We start from the raw sequence: 22,001 nt of genomic DNA, 5'->3' as shown, positions 1-22,001 counted from the left end.
AAGGGATTTGTGTTGGGTCACAGAGATGGCTCAGCAGGTAAGGGTACCTATCTCCAAGACTGGCAACTTGAATTGCCACACATGTTCCATGGTGAGTATGCCTACATATATACACACTGCTCATAGAATAAACAAATAAAATGGAACAAAAATGCTTTGAAGGCTTAATGAAAAATGTTGCATTTTAAGTGTGAATATCCTAAACACTTGAGTCTCACTCATATAATATATATATGCTTATATGTATACATACACATCACATATATGTATATATATATACACACATATCATATATATATGTATATATATATTCCAATAGTAACTTGGAGAATTGACTGTGTAATGAACTTCTTGGATAATTGATTGGGAAGACAGAACACTCTCCTCATGCCTCATATTCTAGCAGGTTTTGTGGGAAGAGTTCTGTGGGAGAACTCAACTGTTCAATGGCTCTTGATGCCCAGTCTTTGTACCATACATTCAATCTTGCTACACAGTATTAGTGAAAGCAAATCCCAAAGGTACATAGTCAAGAGGTGAAGAAATAGATTACATTTCTATGGAAACTGCAAAGATTAATTGCAGAATGCAGAATCTATCATTAATTAAATTTATTATTTTAATCACTCACAACCAGTGGGTACATAGAGGTGAACATTGATAAGTAGATATGCCTCACACATCTTTCCATCTGGCTAGCAGACTTTGACATGGTGTGGCAACAGAGCAGTCACAACAGAGCAGACAGCTGGGTTCCTTCAGAGAGTAACTGCTTTCCATCTGTGGAGGCAGAAAAGGCAGTGAGTCAACATTAAAAGGGTATGATATTTATTCTCCATGAAACAAAAAAGTTTTGAAATCCATCACAAATTTTTATTTTTATATGTGGCATTCCTGCTAGTGATTCCAATGTTTCTGAAGGAACCAATATATTTAACTATGTCCACTGCCCTTTTTTTGAAAGAGAGCATACACTCTATGACATTGGATGTTAGATTTTTGTGATTTTTTTGTTTTACAAATGAGGTTCATAGTTATGAGATTTCCTGGCATCTCAGAAGATACTTTGGACTTTGAACAATGTTGATATTTTAAAGACTATGGATATTTTTAAAGCTAGATTGAATATGTTGTGCATTAAGAAATAATGATACACCTATGAGATGTAGATGATGTTTGAATAGGAAATCTCCCCTATAGATCTCATGTTTGATCCTCACTTGGTCTCCAGCCAACAGCACTGTTTCTGAAGATTGTAAAGCTTTTCAGAGTGAAACATCAATGGAAAAGTGGGTAAAATCAAATATTGAGTTGTCAAATATGAAGCCTCTGTGTTTGGTCTGATTTTGTTGTTGTTATTTTTGTTGTTTTGATTTTTCTTTTTATTGATCAAGTTGTTAATATCATATATATATATATATGTATATATATATATTGTATTAAAAGTAATGTGAATGTGGGGCATGATTGTGTATTTCTGTTATTGCCCAGCATTCACGAGATGAGCACAAGAGGATCAAAAGTTCAAGGTCATGCTTGGCTACATAGTGGTTTATTATTTGAAAGGTACTCTGGTGTATGTAATGCTCCACCTCAAAAAACAAACCAATACAATAGCAATGGGATGACAGCTGATGAGGCAACTTTAGCAAACATGCAGATAAGTGAAAGTAAAGGGTAAGACGCAATCCTGAAGAACCATTATGCTGACAGGCTTGGGCAATACATTTTCAGCATGGAATTCAGAGGGAAAACATTCTTGTGTGTGAAAAGAATCTCCTTAGAGAGGAGAAGAGTGCATCAGTGAAGGGGAAGTGACTGACTGATATGTTAGAAGTAGATAGCTATCAGGTGGAATGCTGTGATAGGCAGGACAGAATAACAGACAATCCTTTGAAAACAGTAAACTCATTTGGGTCCTTGACGGAGAAGCCAGATTAGAAGAAGAAGAGAGAAATGGTGTTATAAGAGGTAAATTAAAATAATACAATACCAGTACAAGTTAAAATAATACAATACACTTTCCAAGTGTGTTTTGTTTTTCCCAATTTGGAATAGGTCACTGGAAATTACCTGGAAGCATATCCCTAAATATCCATGTGCTAGTCATATTTTGTTTATATGTATTGATATGCCCATTTTTTCTTAAGGAAGAAACTTTTGATATAAATGATTGCTTATCAAATGTAAATGCTATAAATCACTTAATAAATATTTAGTGAAGCTTAGTTAAATTGGTAATGTATCCTTTAAGTAGGTTTTTGTGACCACCCCCAGCCTCAAGTGGCTGAACCAGTGGGTTGAAACAGACCTTGTTCTTGCCACAAAGCAGCTAGCCCACTTGGGTGGAGTTCCTGAGATAAAGAAAGCCCTTTTGTCATGCAGCTTCTCTGCCACTCCTGAAGTTCCTGCTGGGAGCCACGCCCTGCTGAGCTGCTTCACCTGCCTTCCAGAAAGAACAACAAGATGCTAATTTGGCCACAAGATGCTGGCTTACTGGGGGATGGGTCTCCCTGCCTATATATTCTCAGATTCTGAAATACACATTGGACCTTGATCGGAACCTTTTGACTTTGTCTGGTTATTTCTCTCGCAGTCCGATTCCCCTCTTTTCCCCCAGGCCCCTGCCTCTCTTTCAGGAACCTGGTTTGTGTAGCTGCTGGTGGCTACAGGTTTTTAAAAATTCATTATTACGAATTTATTGTTTGTATGCTTATAACGTCAATCTAAAGTCAATGACATTTCTACCCATTTGTGCTTGGTGCTAAGGAACCCAAGATGTGCATGGATGAAGAATTCCTGCCAAAGAGGTGTGGAGAAATGCTACTCTACCAAAATTTCCTCCTATATAAAACATTTCCTCTTGGAGGGAATCGTATAAAGGCACAGTATTATCTAGAGACTCGGAACACCTTGTAACATTCATGGATGATCTTTAAAGATTCGGGATGTTCTAAAGAGAGGTGATATTCCTTCCTTTGGGGAAGCTCAGGTGGTAAACAACTCAAAGGATCAAGAAGTCCTGGATGTGACAAAATATACTGGACATCAGTCTCCAAGCTTTTGTAAACAATAAGGACTATTGAGAGATACTGTCATACAAACTTCTCAGTCTAGAAGACTCTTGGACAAGACATGTCACCTGGAAGAGGCAGATCACCTAAGCTGCCTAGAAACAGCTGTGGTTATCCCAGCTGCCTGGAAGAGGCTCAAACCAATCGATGTGTGCAGGGAAAGTCCTCTCCAGCCTGTTGACATGCCCACAAGCTGTGCAATGCATTCTGTTTTCAGCTCTTGTGAGCTGCCACTCAATGTGTCTTGGGCCACATTAGTGCAGTTGTTTTTCATCATTTCTGCTCCTGTAAGTAACTATTTATACACATTCCTGCAATGAATCCTGATGAGACTAGTCCATCCATCTATTTGGACTTGGGGCATACTTTTGTTTGTCCTCAGTTTCTTGTCTGGGGTGAGCAGATATTTGCTCATGTCTGCCCAGGAAGAGTGCCACACGCTAAAGATGCAGAATGTCCTTTTGGGAGCTAGTTCATGACCTGGGTCCATTAGCATGTGCTAATTCTGTGAAGTAGGTGTCATCATTTCCATTTTAGAATAAAGAACACAGTTGACAAAACTGCTTCATCAGTAAAGTGCCCATCACACAAGCCTAAGGACAAAAATCTATCTGCACATATCTACATAAAAAGGTCGGCATTGAAACATGTACCTTTAGTCCCACCACTAGGAAGGCAGAGACAGGACGATCCCTGGTGCACATGGGCCAGCCAATCTATTTGAATAGGTAAGGTCCAAGCTCAGTGAAAGAGCCTCAAAATATGATGTGGAGAGTGATGTAGAAGGGCTGCATGTCTATTTTTGGTCTCTGCACACACTTTCACACATACATGTAAATGTGTACCTGCACCTGTACCTGTACCTGTACCTGTACACACACACACACACACACACACACACACACACACACACACAAACCCCATTAGATCAGGAATGATGAAGATGTCATGGAAACCTAAGATGGCAGATAGTGATCTCCAGAAGCAGAATTGTTCATCTAATCCAAATAACTCAGAAGATGGAGGTTCTCCTTGGAAGTAGGAAGGGAGCATGTGGTCTTGGTGTGTGTGTGTGTGTGTGTGTGTGTGTGTGTGTGTGTGTGTGTGAACTGTGTGGTTTCGGGGGTCTTGGAGTTTTATAAGATGGAGTGAGGGGGAATTTGGAGGTGGAAGGGTACATATGCAGGTCAGTTCTCCTGCAGTCTTAGTGGAAGGTGCTAGCAGGTTTGGTGTGTGGATCTCCTTACCTGAAGCTCCTGTGGATGATATCGGTCAAGTCAGCTTTCTTGTCTGGAGTTTCTCAGTTCACACGAGGCTTTTAGGCAATTTACTCATCACACACCAATGACAATAAAAGTAAATGAAGAAACAAACTAAAAAGTTTAAGCAACTTCTTTCTTTCTTTCCTTCTTCCTTCCTTCCTTTCTTTCTTCCTTTCTTTCTTTCTTTCTTTCTTTCTTTCTTTCTTTCTTTCTTTCTTTCTTTCTTTCTTTCCTTTCTTTCTTTCTATCTTCCTTTTTCTAGGCAGGGTTTCTCTGTGTAGCCCTGGCTGTCCTGGAACTCACTCTGTAGACCAGGCTGGCCTTGAACTCAGAAATCTGCCTGCCTCTGCCTCCCAAGTGCTGGGATTAAAGGAGTGTCGCACTATTGCCTGGCAGCAACTTTTCTAAGTGGCAGAAAAATAGCATTTTTCTCATGTGAGTCAGCAATCAGAATCGCTTAAGAGAAAAGATAAAAACAAAGTGGTCTGGGATGGATCTCACGGACAGTGCTGGGATGGATCTCATGATCAGTGCTGGGATGGATCTCACGGACGGACAGTGCTGGCAGCTGTTTAGGTGATGAGTTTTCTTCTGCTCTCTGACTGCTGCTTGTCATTTGCTCCATTCTACCCACAAACAAGAAGCAAGTGGACTGAGTTTTGTACTCAGTCACTGTGAGGTGGTTGCCTTTATCTGAAACCACTTGTGCTCAATGTTTCAAGCACAAGCACACAGGAAGCCTGGAGGCTTGCCTGGTGATGGTTCAACAAAGAATATCTGAGCTGATTAAAGTTACCCCCCACACCAGTTCAACAGAAAATGAGCAAGGATGTACCCCTTAGCATCACTTTGTTAGAAAGCCCCCAGAACACATCAAAATAATTGTTTCATTACAGACATTCTTGCCTATAGGTATTTTTAGTTGTATTTGATACAATAAAGAGAAACAGTCTAGAATTCAACTGAAGGCACTGAAACTTTAAATTGAGCACTGCCTAAATTTTATATATTGAGCACTGACTAGGCCAGCTGAGGACTCTGGTCCCTGTCTATTCTTCACAGGCTATTGTGCTGACTTACCTTCTGTATTTTATTTATACATTCTGTATAAGAATATTTAGAAAATAAAAGTAACTTTTAAGAATAAAAGTGATTTAAATGATTTTTTTGAACAAATCTTATCCAACAGGAAATTTACTTAAAATAGATTTTCAACCCACCTCAGCCTATCTGTTCCTGTTTTATTTATACCTTATTTATTTATACTTCATTTATGCACATTTGTGGCATCAGGTGATACACTGCATTTGCTCTTCATATTCTTTGTCCCACAATACTTTGCACAGGCTGATGAGAAGAAATGTGCTACAGATTTGTTTCTTCACACACACAAAAAAAGAGACATCAAACTGCCATAATCAGTTAGTCAGACAGTTCAAATTAATCAACCCTTTCTTTTTTCTTGGTGGCAGGAGAGAGGGAGGAGGGGAGGATTGAGAGGGAGACTCTGTTATTAGCATGAATCTGTGCTCTACAAAGGGAAATTTGTCCCTGTGGTTGGATAATGAAGTGCATATGTTTTCAATTAGCGACATCTCTGTGCTTCACTTAAAGGCTTTTATTTGCTGTGCTAATTTCCTGTATGATTCATGTTTCTACATGTACAAAGAAAATAATTCAAACAATTACTTGAATCAATTGAAGCAAGCATGCAAAACAGCAAAGAAAATCCATTTATTTGCAGAGGTTGGCCACAACAGGCAAACACAGCCTGTAAACAAGCCATTTTCATCCTCTGACAAAAAAATAGGACGCCTTCTGAAACTTATTTGGACAAACACGTATTTGTTTGTGTGGATTCCAGAAACACGTGTTTGCATTGGTAGAACGAAGGGGGAAACATAATTTACCATAATACTGGAGAACTTATTTCCCCAGGAACGGGAAAACAAAGCAGTTCTTTTAAAATTAGCTCCTAGTCCCAAATTACATCTTTATATAGTGCTATCTCATCGAGTTCAAGTGCATCACCAACCAGGCAATCTTTGGACTCCAGAATTCAGAAATGGAGAAAGTGAGTGCGAGTCTGGTCCCTTGAAATTTTCCAGCGAGGGGTAACTCCACAAAGTATCCCGAAACGAGGGCGACACTTATCCAGCACCTCTTCTAGAAAGAGTCAGGGGTGCAGCTAATGCAAGGAATGGCCCCAGACCAGGGAAGGGAGGGTTCGTGCTGGAGGAAGGACGCTCCGTGCACCTCTCCGGAACTTCCTAGTTTCTGGGCAGTCACCAGGCCTTTGGTGGTGCTGTCTCCTCCCGCGCTCACCATGCAACCGGGTGAACTGCATAGAAAGCGGGCGCTGAGGCGAGGAACCCCAGCGTGAGCAAGCAATCCACCTCAGGACTTCCCCAGTGCAGCCAGCGGTAGAGAGGAGCCGGCATACAGCTTCACTGCCTGCCCAAGCCCTGTCCCCGCGCTAAGCCCGCACGGCCCCCTTGGTCGGATCAAACTCTGGGTGCACAAGTCTGCGCTGCACAAGTTCTTCGGAGGGAGCTGGGCTCTCCCCAGGCTGGCATTTGTGGGGCGCTCTTCAGCCTTACCACGGTCACCCAGAGCACCGCAGGGGCGCCGCCGCCGTGTTAAGCAGCTTGCCTCATTCTCCACTCTGTATTTCACTTCCTCCATCTCACTTCAGTCGTGCCTGCACCGGTTGCCTTGTGTGGGCGGCAGAGCCTCTGCGGCCTCCTATAGGGCCACGTTCTCGGACCTGCGTCCAGCTCTAAGGCAAGCTTCTCTACTGGAGTGGGGTCAGTAAGGTGCCACCAGGAGCCTGACCGCGGAGCTCAGTAACCCGGGGGACGTCTTGGTCTGGTGCCTAGGCCTTGTTGGAGCATTTTAGGGATGGCTTAACAGCCCTGCCTACCTGATCCACTACTCTCATCCAGTCTTTTGTGCGGCGACACGCCCCCACCCTTGCGGGAACCCGGGCTGTGGGCGGTGGGAGGACGGGAGCCGGAACGCAAGCTCCCTGTCCCCGCTGTCCGCGCGAAACGGCATCTCGGAAACAAAGGTATCCCTTTTCCTGGCCCTTTCACGGTTTCTGCATTCTGTGACAAGAGTCTGTCTGTGTATCTGGGAACTGAGCATCCTCACTCTGTTGTCTCCGAATTTCATCTAGAGCTTCGAAAATGTGAACGTGTTCCCCGACCTGGTTAGAAAGCAAGATCGCAGGGGGGTTGGGGGGACCTCCGAAATAGCCCTTCTCGTCTTATGTAATTAAGGACCCACGAGCTTCCCAAAGCACCTCTATAGTCTCCACAGTGTTCAGCTTCTCTCCTCCCTCGTCTCTCCCCTGTCTCTTTCTCTCTGCCCCCCCCCCCCCCCCCCCCCCCCCCGACCCTCCGTGCGCGCTTCTGCGCGCGCCCGTGTTCGTGCGTTCTTTTTCCATTTCTACCATTAGGAAACCTACTCAGAGCCGCTGTGAACTCAGAAGAGGCTCCGCTCTTGCTTCCCACGGATCCACTACCCTTACCCAACCTTTCCGGAAGCTTTGCCAGCGTATACACATGAGGGTATCAAGCTGGAGAGACCATTAATCCCCGAGAAAGGAAACACGGCGGAGAAACAGCAAAGCTGGAAGTCTGGAAGCGGCCTTAGCAGGAGTGTAGGGTCTGGAGTAGGCTAAGGGGTCCTGGTCCCCTGGCTTCAGCACCGGAAGGGATGGACAGCGTCTCCCAGCTGCGCGGCTGCCTGGGAGACCCTACCGTGTTGCTGCTGCTGCCTCTGCTGCTGTCCTCCCTGCCACAGTCATCCACAAGAGCTCTTAGCAGCTAAAAGGCGGTGCCTTCAGTCCCCTTCCTTGATGGACGAAAACCAGCCCTCTTCATCCTCTGCCACTCATATCAACCTGACTCCACGGAGTTAAACTCTAGGCAGCAACTTCAAAAATAATTTTCTATACGGGACTCGGGGGGAATGCAGGCAGAAGAGTGGAGTCGAAGTTCTTAGAAGCACCAGGGAACCATGGGCGCTGCGGTAGGAATTGAAATTCTCAAAGGCCCGCAGTTTTTAAAATAAGAACGTCCCTGAGTGGATTGCAGCTGTTGTGGAGATAGCTTTGTGAGAGGTCAGAGATACTAAATCCCAACATTAGAGAAGCTGAAAGGACGTCAATACCTCTGTTCAGCAGGTATGTGATAATACTGTGTTTCAACACACACTAATGAATTTACAAGGTTTAACAGAAAAGATACAAACATTACATATCGAGGATTAAGGAAAATGAGTACTTCTGGTTGTTTAAAGGTAAATAATTCCTAGATTAGCTTCTTAGAATATCTCTTCCTTGATAAATTAGTCTGGAATTTTACTTTTCTGGAATCTCTTGACAGAGGTGACAACAATATGTAGTTGAGTTACATTAGTATAGCAAACTTTTACTTGGACATTTTTTTCCTGCTTAAATAATAGCTTTGGGGATCTCTGTGTGTCTTATTGTTTTCTTTAAAACTAATGTGTTTGGTGATCGTACGTATTCAGCTAAAAGTGATTCTGGTTGTTTTACATTGCATCTGAAATATGTATTTGAAATTGAAATACATATCAAAAAGCTGGAAGTGGCTTAATCACCTCTTCTAATATTTTAGATGATTATAATTTGTTAAAATGTTTACAGGCAGCAAATATGTATACATCAGTATCTGATCCCTTTTGTAGTCAGACCCTCAAGTGAAGCTAGACCTTAGACTTATCAACAGATATCTCAAGGCAGGAAGTGGTCAGTTTTCTTGTGCATCTGTAAGAGAATAGGGGTTCCCTCAACATTCTGACTCATTAGTTCTACAAAACATATTTCTTTCTGAAATCAAGTGATAGAGACTAATTGGTTATTTACAGACCATAAATCTTAACATGATAATTAATTTTTTTCTGGATACTTCTTTCTAGACTCTTCCTCTAGAGCTTTAAAATTACAGCTTCCATAATGACCTTGATAAGCACTGGGCTTTAATGAAAGGGATTTTCTGTGTAAAAAGAAGTTATACAAATGTATAGTTCATGGCTGGCATTTCAGAAAGAACTCATTCAGTTCCAGTGATCGCATTCTGCTCAACGGAGAGCTTTGACTCACAGGAATGATTCTCATAGTTGTGATGGTACATGCTTAGCCAGGTTTGTGGAAAGAGTTTGTCTCTTGAAAAACTGCATGAGTTTGGAAGATTTTTTTTTTTAATTTTATAAACCATGTATAGCTGAAAATAAAATACCTTTACACCATGTACAGTAACTAACTTTCTTGACTTGAACTCGCAGTCTCCTGAGCCAGGGTGGTACTTGTTGGTGGACTCATGGCTGCCTGTTATATAGTGACCAGGAGTAAGAATTCTACTCTGAGGAACTGTCATTTTAACTGTCACTCACCATGAAACTGCCTGAATCACAGATAGAGAGTAGCATCTCCTTGGAGGCATGTTTGCCCTAGATAGGTCAGAAGTGATCTTTGGAGGACTAGAAGTCTGCAGTAATTGCTGTGGGTTCTTCCAATGGACCCCTTATAGAATTCTTTTTTTTTCTAGTTTAAGAAATGTGGAAGCAGATTGCAACATGGAAAATGGAATCACATTTTAGCAGAGTTACAGCACGTGACTAGACTATTATTTTGATTCTTAATTAATTAATGTAGACCGAGTCCCCCAGTCAGTGGAGCATAAAATGAAATGTGGAAATGTGTTCTGGAATGAAGCCTGTGTGTCTTATGACCGCAGTTCCCTTGTCAGTGGTGGAGGGGGCAGGCTTTCTCTATGTAGAACAGAAACTGAATAACGTAAAAGTTACCTTTGTCTAATCCCTTTGCAGATTTGGAAGTAAATAAATTGAATTCACCACTCCATACTCACCCAAGTGTATTGAAAGTCTTGCCAGCAGCTGTCTCTGGAGAAGTGTTAGAACACTGAGATAGAGTTTTTGTAAGCCTCTTTAGAAGCTGGCTGAAGGCTAATCTCTAATCACAATGAAGCGAGTATCCAAGTGGATAAATAAGTGAATCAATAAAGGCGTAACAGGGTCGTTGGGAATCAGCCTTTATTTTGATTCCACTCATCTCTGAAAAGAAATCAACACTGTATTTGAAAAAGTGTCTCCCATGCATGCAAGCAGTCCCTGCCTACTGGATATATATATGGATGTCCAGGTTTTACGAGTGTCAACTCAATGAACATCTCAATTATTAGAGGCGATTTGAGTCTTGGAATCTTTTTCCTGGAGATAGAGGAATAGCAATTTGGAAAAAAATTCTGACTCAATTTTTTTAAATTATAAATTATTATAAAAACAGGGCATAGATGCTAGGAATGGTAAATCCTACCTCTAATTGAAACATGGAGGAGGCTGAAGCATTACAACTGTAGGAAGTCTGAGGCCCATATGGGATGCACAGTGAGCTGCAGGGTACACCGTGAGCTGCAGGACACACAGTGAGCAAGACTTTAAATGGGATAATGACGTCAAACATCAAAGGGCCTTCTTAAAACTGAAAATAATACTCTCATTCTTTGAAAAAATTTTGAACTTATTAAAATTCAAGTAAGTGAACAACATCAGCACCAAACCATGGAAACTCAAATTAAATGACCTAGAATTAATGATACTTAAATTGGGACAATCAGTTAACATTTAGGTAGTCTACAGAAAAGTTTAGCCAAATGGTTTTTAGTTTTATGGCTTAGTTTGTATTTGTATTTGGGTTTCAGACAGATTCTCAATGTTCTGCCTAATATTCTGTAAAAGCTAGGAATTATAGACAATGAATCTGTTCATTGCACTCTGACCTGTGAAGCAAAAGCTACTAACAAGAAAAGAATATTGTCAGCCAGAAACTGGTGGTCATACCTCTCCCGAAACCTGTACAGTGAGCAATTGCAGAGCACTCATACTGAGAGCACATTTACTTAGTATTTTCTTCCTCTGTAGCTGAATGAGCTAAACATGGCAGACTGCAGTGCCAAATACGCTATGTATTATGGTGAGGAAAAACAAGGGCTGCTTGGCCATGAAATGACCAGGTTTTCTGAAATGCTGATGTGAGGAGAGGGGGAGCCACTCACCCCACTGATGCTTCATTTCCTCCCTCAAGTGGGGGAAACTTTATCACACAGTAAGAAACAGAGCTTTCCATATAGATACACATGCATTTCTTAAATGTCAGTGAACTGGTTAAATGATATGTACTTTATAGACAACTAGGAAGTGTGAACGTGATGGTGTGAGAGTCTCCTGGGAACCTCAGTGTTGGATTTAGGTGTGATTATAAGGGATTTCTAACAGCATTCATTCATCCATGGAAAAGTTCTCTGAAAACCGCTGCATGTCAGAAGTGCAGGTTAAAAACTCTCTTGCTGAAAATATAAAACTTTCCTGATAATACTGTAGTTTTTAACATCTGTTTTGGGTATAAATATTTCAAACTAGGCTGAATTTGTTTTAAAATATTTAATATTCAACATCAGTGCCATGTTTTCTATCAATTGGTCAAATTTAGGTCAACATGATATTCAGTCTATGACCTTTCATTTAGACTTTTGAGAAAATTATTACTGTCCTTTTGTTATGATTTCCTTCTAATTTATCACTAATTATATGGACACAGAAACTCAGAAGACTAGGTAGACTTTGAAACTATCTTAAAATGCATGAAAAATGCATTTTGTTTGGTTTCTGGTCAGTTGGGATGGGGTGAATGAAATGCAGATTCTGTGGGGCTGGCTGTTGACAGGAACCTGCAGTTGTTGGCTGTGGGGGTGCAGCCTTCATGTGGCCTGAAGCCTGTGCTATGCTCACGTCTCTTCATGGATTCACAAGTTTCATCATGTCACAATTTGTTTTTGTTAGATGGCATTTTATAGAATGCAACACAAATATTTTTATTTGTATAGGTTCCCATGCTATCACTAAGATATACTGGTACTATGTTTGAGAAATAAAAATGACTATTAGACATTATAGTAATTTATAGCATGTTTTGTGGTTAAACTATTTATGATTGGTCCAGAAAATAATTTGTAATTATTTGGATAGAGAATTTTAAATTGTGAGAATCTACTTGTTTCTTATATGAAAGAGAAGGAATATAAAGAGAAAGATGATTAAGATTTAAGAAAGAGAATAGAAAGTGAAAGAAAATTTCTTGTGTCTGAGAATTTTATTTCTTATCATTGTGAAGCTTGCTCAGAATTATAAATATTCAAAGAGTACTGAAGTTTATTAAGTGATTCATTAAATAATTGATAATTACTTATCAATTTTAATTTATATGTGTATATATTTAAAATAAGACATTGTAATATAATTATAGGTTTATTATTACATAATTATTATACTTAGCAAATATATTAATACCCACTCAGAATTTTAGCTAAAGATTTCTCTTTCTCTTTTTTTAAAAGAATATTTGACAGTTTGAATATTTGAATATTTGAATATTCAAATATTTGAATATTTGACAGTTATTCATAATAAGTAGATAAAAGCAATCTTTTAGAAATTGCACTTGAATTTAACAGTAATGTGTTAAAAACCTATAAAACATGTAAAATGCTTAAGTAAAAGAGGGCAATGCATTTCATCTTTAAATCTCTGGTAAGGACTTAGTATCTCATAGGAAGCAAACTTACTGATATGAGTGAGAGAGGAGTGTTGCATTGAGTACATCCTGTTTTTATTACATTCATGCTTACATAGTCTTGGGTAAGTTAATTTACTTACTAGTTTATATGGATTCTTGATACTGTAGTGAAATCACTACTGTGCCCATAAGGAAAGTATATGGAAACCCAAAGATTCATGTGACCTCAAAACTCTTCCTCATGCTCTCGTACGTTTGTAGTGGGCAGATCACAAGCTCAGGACCCATTGGTCCATTCCATGCTAGATTACTTTGTAGACAAGTGGATTCAGGTGTAAAGATAGCACTTACACCTTCTAATCCTGTCTTCACTTATCTCCATGGCAAATCTCTCCCCCACTCCTCTCTCCCAGTTTTGTTATCTTTTTACATCTCTTAAATGGCTTATTCTAGGTTAACTTAGTTTCTATTTAAAATTCACTTCTTCTTCTTTCCTTCCTTCCTTCCCCTTTTTCTTTTTAACCGTGGGACTTGCCTACCAAAACTTGAGTGGGGAAGGCTCTTCCAAAACCACACTGACTGAGGGCACTAGGTGATCTTCAACTGATAAGTATTATGCACTTGTCAGGGGAAAGTGAAGCATAGTATGAAATAGTAAAGAATCATGCCCTGAAATCCTATTGACTACTCTAATAAAGATTTCCAAATAACTTATCTTTACTTTGCATAATTTTCACCAATTAAAGATCATTCTTATATATTATAAAATGGAATTCTTCTATCCATCTAATCAGCTTATTTTTAAATTTCTATATCTTATTAATATTCTATGACAGTACATTTCTGGTCAGTTTCTTAGAGTGAGTGCATTTCATTACTATGTGAAAACTTCATTGAACATAATAAATATACTCCAGGAAACTTACACTGTCTTTTGTTTCTGTCCATCAAATTATTCCATGACATTTGGCACAATGTTCAGTGACTTCTGGAGTCCACATTTAGGAGATCTCATGTAGTTCTGACAGCAGGCCTATGCAGCCAACTTTCATTACTAGTTTCAAATGTTATGATTGAAACCAAATACAGATAAGGCGTTCTAACAGCTAAGTCAACATTATAATGTAAGGGTGAGTTTTCATGCTTTTCTACCTTTTACTTGTGGTTTAGGAAGAGCGCTCTCTTCCATTGTTTTGCTTATTACATTATTACATTGCAAATACATTATTTATATTATTTTAATTGTGTGTAAATGTTTGTGGGGGCGGCTGTATGTACATATGGATGCAAGTGCTCATTTAGGTCAGAGGAATTAAATCCTTTTGGAACTGGAGTTACAGGTGATTATGAGCCATACTTTGTGGTTGATGCAAAACAAATTTACGATCCTTGGTAAGAGCATGCTCTTGCCTGCTGAACCATCTCTCCAGCTCACATGGTTCCCTTTTCAGAGTGTGATAATATTTTTTTAAATAACAAAAGGAAAGAACACATAAATAAATGCCATTGTAACTGTATTTTATTTAGTTTATATTTGGGTGACTAAGTTTCAGGAGATATTGAGATGAGCAAGGATCTTGAAAGGATCATGCAGTATTTTGACTTTAACAGCATGATCAAATGTTGAATGTCACAACTTAGGAGCATCATTTCAGTCATAGTGGGCCAGGCTTAGTTCTGTAGTAGAGTACAGATCTGGGGTGAGTACAAATGTATTTCATGGGGTGAAATTTAGAAAAGTGTCAATTAAAACTGGATGACTAGATGCCATCAGATCACAGAAGAGAATCAAAAGTCAGAGCCAACTGACACCGTGTATGCTTTGTACCTGTCAGGTCAGTGCTAATATTATGTCCTTGTAAACCAGAGAGTACTCTTCAGAAAGGTTTAAAAACTTTTCAGAGATAGAAGATTGCATTTCATCAGAAAGGAAAACTGACACTTCCAATGAAGTTCTGTGAATGGAGGTTCTGCTGAAACTGTGAAACTCTGTAAGCTGCTGAGAAAGTGAAAGAAACAATATGGATGAGTAGAACAACACATATTTCAGAAGAACAGATAGAAGGAAAGATTATGAAAAAGGACACTTAGGAAAGTATACAGAAGAAAATCCAGGAGCAGAAAAAGTGCACAGAACTGTCATATTCTCCGTACAGCCTTCTGTTTCATGATGCCTTTGGCAATCAATGGTGACACTGCATTTTGGGTAATATATATTATGTAATTATATATTATAGAAGTTTACATAAATAAATATAAAATAATTTTATAATATATTGTATCTTAAATATATAAAATACTGAAGTATAGATACATACACACATGAAGGAATTGAAATTTATTTTGTTTGCTCTGAGTATTTATATGCTCATTTTTAGGTAATCATGTAAAATACAAATGAAAGACAACAACAATGTTTGCTTTAGTCACTAAAATACTGACTTTACTAGTAACATATAACATGTTATTGACTTGAGAGGTTAAAGTAATCTGGAAAAGCAATGTGTCTCTTTTTCTTATTATATATTCTCATTATAAATTCATATAAGCTATTATTTTTCTTTGTTTTTGATGTGAAAAACTGAAAAATTCTGAATATACAGAATGAACTCAAGGAGAGCTACACACATCTTTTGTGCTTTTTGTTTGCTTTAAACTTTTTATTACTTTTATTTTGCTTACTATTTGTGTGGGTAAGGGTACTTGTGCAAGTCTATGAATGTGTGCCCATGCATTAATGGAAACATAATGCATGCCTCATTGGAAGTTAAGAAACAATTTAGTGTGCTGCAATGGATTCTCTCCCTTGTCATTTGGGTCTCAGGGATTGAATTCTGATCATCAGGGATGGCAGTCAGCATACTTATCCTGTGACCCAAAAGGCCTATAAAGGGCAATTTCATAGAAATAGGTAGTAATCCCCAGGCGGTTCAGGCAAAATGTAAATTTCCATTTATCTGATGCTCATGTTTTTTTCTTGAACCACTTAAATTCCCTGTATAACAGTCGGCTTTATCATGCATCCTGCAGGAGTAAATTATCTACTTTTCTAGAGGCCAATTAAGTTTTCTAAATCAACAATGTACCATTTAGCAAATTACCTTTCAGTACACTAAAAGACTCCCCAGTAACCCAACGAAGTTAATGTACCACCAAACAGTGGGCAATTTATTCCATCCTTACTGAGAGATCAGACAGCTGAAAGCATTAATGAGAGCTGTTGCAGGGTATCTCTGTGGAGCACCAAGTCACTGCCTAAGCCATGTAGGATGGGGAAATTGTGATCAGTGTGGAAGAGGTGGGGGAGGTGGTATGAGGGGCAGTTATCTGTATTCTTCACACTAACAGCCAGCTTGTCTCAGTGGCATCCCTACAGGTCATCTGTGTGCACCACCTGTACATATGGAAACATAGATAAGTCAGCAACCTGTGCTCTCAAAGAATTATCTGGTTGTAGGTTTAGATGTAAGTGTTCCTATTGAAATAATCAGCATCCTCATTTTTCATGTAGTGACAATTGGCTATTTATGTCTTGACTACGTTATGAAATGGGATAACTTATCCCCTCAGAATCAAAAATATTTATATGTAGATGAATGTACTCAATGTAATCTTTTTGGATATAACCTTTTTCATAAACTTATTGAAAAATGTAGTAATTCAGGCCAACCTGTTATTTACTATTGTTTTCTGTTGCTATTACTATTCTACTATAAGGTAGTTTTCTATTCTTTTTCCTTTTAACTATAGATGTTATTTAAAAAAAACATGAACATAAATAAATAAATATCAGATAGCTGACAAATTTTAGAACATTGTGAAAATTATGGAAGGATGTTGAAAAATGTAATTATGAATAAAGGGGAGTAATTGTTTTGTGACCCAGGAATTTCTGTTATACTCAAAGGCCTTTTTCTCAACAACAAAATTTCTTTGGAGTCTCACCCTACTTTTGTTTTTATTTGAAACTCTTTTGGGAGATGATATGTGTAAGTAAGGTATAGCCATAGAATAATAAATTAATCAAATTAGAGAAACAACATACATTACTTTTATAAGCATGTAAAGCTTTGAACAGAATGTTTTTTGTGCTACAAAAATAATGAGATCGCAAATCACATAGTTTCCTTCTTTGGTATGCAGACCTAGAGCATTTACATAGGAGCCTCAATGTAGTATGCTCAGCTAAGCCAATTACTGTCCCTCTACATATAGAGCATGGCTGCATTTTAAGATGCTGAGCTTCAGGAGCAATATGGCAATTCAAATAAAAATTTTCAGTGTCAGTCTGAGACTATATCATAATTATTCCTGATGAATATGGATTTTGAACATTTGAACTAAGGCCAATATATGGAAGTTAAAAGGAAAAAAAGGTTGGCATGTGATGAATTACTTAGCATTTCTTTTTGTAAAGAATAAAAGCTCCCTGGCTGACAATGAAGGATTTGTGATCTGTATGGCAGTATTTTGAACAAGGAGATCTTTTATAAATGCTGTCCTTGTATTTAGTAAATGATTATGGGATGCAGCTGCAGGTTTTAATGGCTTTTAATAAAATATGTTAGAAAATGCATTAACAATAAATGACTAACATTAGAACCAAGACCCTGTAAAACATCATTAAATACACATATTGGTTGGTTAAAATAGCATACGTGTTCCTGTTATACTAGTGGGTTTGTAATTTTCTAGGATATTTTGGAGAAATTTTCAAGACAAATAAAGTTTAATGATTAAGATTAGTATAGATGAAATCTGTAAAAAGCAATAAAGTTTCAGATTTACAACTGATAAAGGGTCAAAACACGTAAGTTTCAAAAAAGTGTACAATTGTAAAATAATTTTTATATATAGTGCACCAAAATATAATATTTCAGCTGCTTTTGATAATTATTCTTTCATGAAGAAAAATAGATATACTCTATAGGAAAAAATAACATAGGAAAAACAATCTCTGTTTAACATTTGTCTTGCTTAGTTTACAATTCTTGTTTTCAACATCAAGTTGCCAGGATACCAATGAGAAGACAACTTGTCAGTCAGAGATGTCCTTTTGGTACTTATTTGTTTACACATTAAAGATTAACTTTAAAAACTAAGCTGGGTCACCAAGTTCAAGAAGATTAAAGTGTAATGAAGCATAGCAAAGTCACTGTACAGTCAAGATGTTGTTGCTGGGCAGAGATGGAAATGCTCTCATTGATTGGTGTATCCAGTTGGCCCTCAGGATATGTGGTATTTGTTATGATTTTAAAGTTTAGTTCATGCCTGAGTTTAAGCAGGACCATTTAGGTAGTGATTATCTTTGAAGAGTGGAAAAGGGAAATGAGTGAAGGAACTGGAGAAAGGAGGGCAGGGTGCAAGGTTTCCTAAGAAAGGTATAGCAACGTTGGGTTTAGACAACTGACAGATTTCACATTTTTATTTGGAGATCATTATAAACATTAAGGACGTTACAGAGATAGTTTTTGTGGGACCTCATCCATCATACCTTGATGTAATATCTTACACAACTAGAGTGCAGAGTTAGGCCCAGGAATTGATATTTGTGCAATACTGTGAAAATTAGAATATAGCCCTTCTTTAGCTCTCATAAGTGTTTATCTGGACTCATCTGCACCATGAAGATGCATTTCTGTATCATTATTCCATATGGAATTTTTTAAAATCACATTCATAATCAGGATACACAGTGCTTTATTTTATTTTATTTTATTTTATTTTATTTTATTTTATTTTATTTTTCGAGACAGGATTTCTCTGTGTAGCCCTGGCTGTCCTGGAACTCACTCTGTAGACCAGGCTGGCCTTGAACTCAGACATTCCCCTGCCTCTGCCTCCCAAGTGCTGGGATTAAAGGCATGTGCCAACACTGCCCGGCGCAGTGCTTTATTAACACAGAAATGTTCTCTTTATTGTATGGCTCAGTCCACATTTTTCTGTTCTCTGTAATTTTGAACTTGGGATGACTCTATTCATGGGATCACTTAGTTTCCAGCATTGCATATTTACTGAGGCGCTGCCTTTGAGGCCCAGGCTTCAGCACACGTAAACAGTCTGTGCTTTTGTGACTGAGAGCCCTCCAGTTATATGTGTTTGCCACTTTGTTTGCCTGTTTCTTAGTTGAAGGATATTTGCATTGCTTTTTGTTTGATGTTAACACCTGAAAACGTGTTAAACACAAACACAAAAGATGTTTTGTTAAACATAAATAAGTCTTTCTCTGTGTCCAACTTCTGTCAAAGATGTTAGCATAGCAACATATGTTGAACAGATTAACAATGTTCTAGAGAAAGCCTAGACTTTGACCCAGTCATGATCCATTACATTTCAAATTCTGGAAAGTCATTTTCACCACTGAAAATAATTTCATGCAATACTAGTTACTTTTGGTTAATAAGCATCGATTTCTGATATGTAGCAAACATAAAACAGAATAATTTTTTAAGAAAACTCTGACAGAAATATTGGTATATTGATATCCTGAGATCCCAAGTACCATATTTTCTCAATTTTATAATCTCCTACATATACCACATCAACAAAAAATATGCATTAGAGAAAATTCTAAAAATCTGTACATACTTTGCCAAAATAAACATTATGTACAATGTTTATTCTTAGGAATCTCACAAATACATCTATAGAGTTGAAGTGTACATTGTGCTGTAAAATAAACTATGCCAAAGTTAAAATTACTGCAGCACTAAGGCACAGATGGGTCACCAAGAGTTTGTGTTATTTCTCTTCTGGGGATTGACCCAAGACTTCACATATCCCAAGCAAGGGCTCCACCTTTGACCTCCAGCTCTAGCTGTCCCCAAGGGGTTTATTTGTTAAGAGACAGTGCAGGTCAGAATGGTATGAAACTCATGTTCCCTCTACCTCAACTGGGATTATAGATTTATATCAAACAGGGTTTAATTAAAAATAAAATAAAAACCACATTTATTTATTTATTTATTTGTGGATAGTACTTGGTGTATTCACTAGTCTTTTTAATAAATGGTTTTGAAACACCTGAACATCCACATGCAATAAAGAAGATTCTGAACTTTAGCTTTTTCTAAATTAGCTTACTATGAATCAAAATGTGAAACACAAAACTAAAATATAAATATAAAGCTTTGGGCAACCAGTATACCCCCAAGGAGGTGACTGGATCCATAAATTAAAGCACAGACAGACAAAGTGTACCATGTGACACCAAGATGTGCACATGTGTGCTTCTATCAACAGACTGGTGCAGCTCTTAACCTTTGCCAGCAAACCTTCTTACTGTAGTGGGCTTTTGTAGAGGAACATTCTGTTCATTGTGGAGAATTAGCAAGTGTGAGTACTGAGCCTTAGGTGGGGTATCTCTATCAACTCCCCACCTTCATGGCTTAGGGAACAGCGAACAAAAGGTGCAGAAAGGAGGCACCTTTGGAGGAGGGCTGGGCAGTGCTGTCATCCTAACATCACGTGTCTGTTTTACACATGAACCCATCGCAGCAGAGACTACTCACACAAGACCGGCACAAGATCCAGCCAATGAAATATTCCAAGCATGGAGCAGGGAGGGCCTCCCAAGGCCACATCCTTGGTTGAAGAGATCAATAGCAGTTGATGGCTGCTGGGTGAAGTAGAGTCACTTTTATTCAGAAATACAGTCACTGGAAGGTTGTCAGTGATGGCCACATGCCATTGGTTTTGGAAGAGAAGGAATGATAAATTGAGAGCACAGGGACTTTTGAGGCTAGTGACGCCAATCTGTGGGACTGTGATTGTAGACACATGTTTTCATGCATTGTCTAAACCAATAAAATATGCAACACTAAGAACAAAGCCTATAAAGCTACATCAACTGGAACAAACAGGTGTGCTGTTTGGTGGCAGACATCATTCACAGGAGGGTTGTAATAGGAGCAGAGCCCTTAGGAGAACTTTGTATTTTCTGTTTAATTTTTCTGTAAATGAAAACTGCTCAGTTGGCAGAATGCCTGCCTACCATGCACAAGACCCTGCATTCAATGGTAGCACTGAACACAGCTATAATTCTGCACATCTGTAATCCTATCACTTAGGAAGCAGGAGGAGGATCAAGAGTTCAAGGGCATCCTGGGATACATGAGACCCAATCTCAAAACAAGTCTTTAATTTTTTTAAAACTAGAAAATCACCATGTGGTTAAAAATAAAGAAACATTTTACCTACAGTACAACACAATTTTTTTAAACAGAAAAATGATAAATACCACACACAAGAAATTGTAGAGAACAGATAATTTAAAGGTAAATTTAAAGACAAATATTTTTTAGAAAGTAAAAAAGAATAAAATTAGTAAGAGCAATATAACTTCTAAAGACATAAAAAACCATAATGCAAATTCAAGAAAGGCAACAACTAGTATAAGAATGCAATTAATTGGGGATGGAGAGATGGCTCAGGGGCACTGAATGCTCTTCTGAAGGTCCTGAGTTCAAATCCCAGCAACCACATGGTGGTTCACAACCATCTGTATTGAGATCTGACTCCCTCTTCTGGAGAGTATGAAGACAGCTACAATGTAATTACATATAATAAATAAATAAATCTTTAAGAATGCAACTAATGTAAACAAAGAAAAACATAGCATAGAAAAGTCAATAGGGAAACAATTGGTTCTTTAACAACTTAAGACCAATCTTTGATTTGCCATTAAGGAAAGGGCTGTGTGTGTGTGTGTGTGTGAATAGCAAGGGTAATGAGGAGGGGCATACAAGGACAAAATTCATTCCATAGACAGTAGTGCCCTAAAAACTAGTTTACAAAATAATAGATATTTCATTTGCAACTTACAGATTGTAAGAAAACATAATTCATTGAGGAAGAACAGTGAACATGTGATTCACTCCACTTTTGGAGTATTGACTCTTTCTGATCACCTCATGGATAGGCAGGAGGCCAGCCTCACCTGTGCCATTTGTTGACAGAATGCTGGACTTGTGGAGCATTGCCCTGAGTTGGGACTGGCTGGAGCAAGCAAGCATGGTATTCATAGCTTTAGGAAGAACCATTATC

General features: G+C 38.5%; 1 protein-coding gene across 8 annotated transcripts in view; it reads left to right on the top strand.

The window, feature by feature from the left end:
- The first annotated feature begins 6,611 nt into the window (after positions 1-6,611).
- Positions 6,612-22,001, top strand: part of Sntg1 (syntrophin gamma 1) — a 713,733-nt gene continuing 698,343 nt past the window's right edge. For 6 of the 8 annotated variants that reach the window (XM_031366795.1, XM_031366799.1, XM_031366797.1 and 3 more), the window contains exon 1: positions 7,725-8,525. The gene's annotated coding sequence lies outside the window, so the exon portion shown is untranslated. Of the gene's footprint in view, positions 7,407-7,724; positions 8,526-22,001 lie in introns of those variants that run through there. The other 2 variants (XM_031366792.1, XM_031366794.1) reach the window with 2 other exon arrangements.

Source organism: Mastomys coucha, unplaced genomic scaffold (assembly GCF_008632895.1).
Source record: "Mastomys coucha isolate ucsf_1 unplaced genomic scaffold, UCSF_Mcou_1 pScaffold14, whole genome shotgun sequence".
In the NCBI taxonomy this organism is placed as follows: domain Eukaryota; kingdom Metazoa; phylum Chordata; class Mammalia; order Rodentia; family Muridae; genus Mastomys; species Mastomys coucha.
Note: the sequence above shows the minus strand (reverse complement) of the source record. Positions and strands in the feature narration are given on the sequence as shown.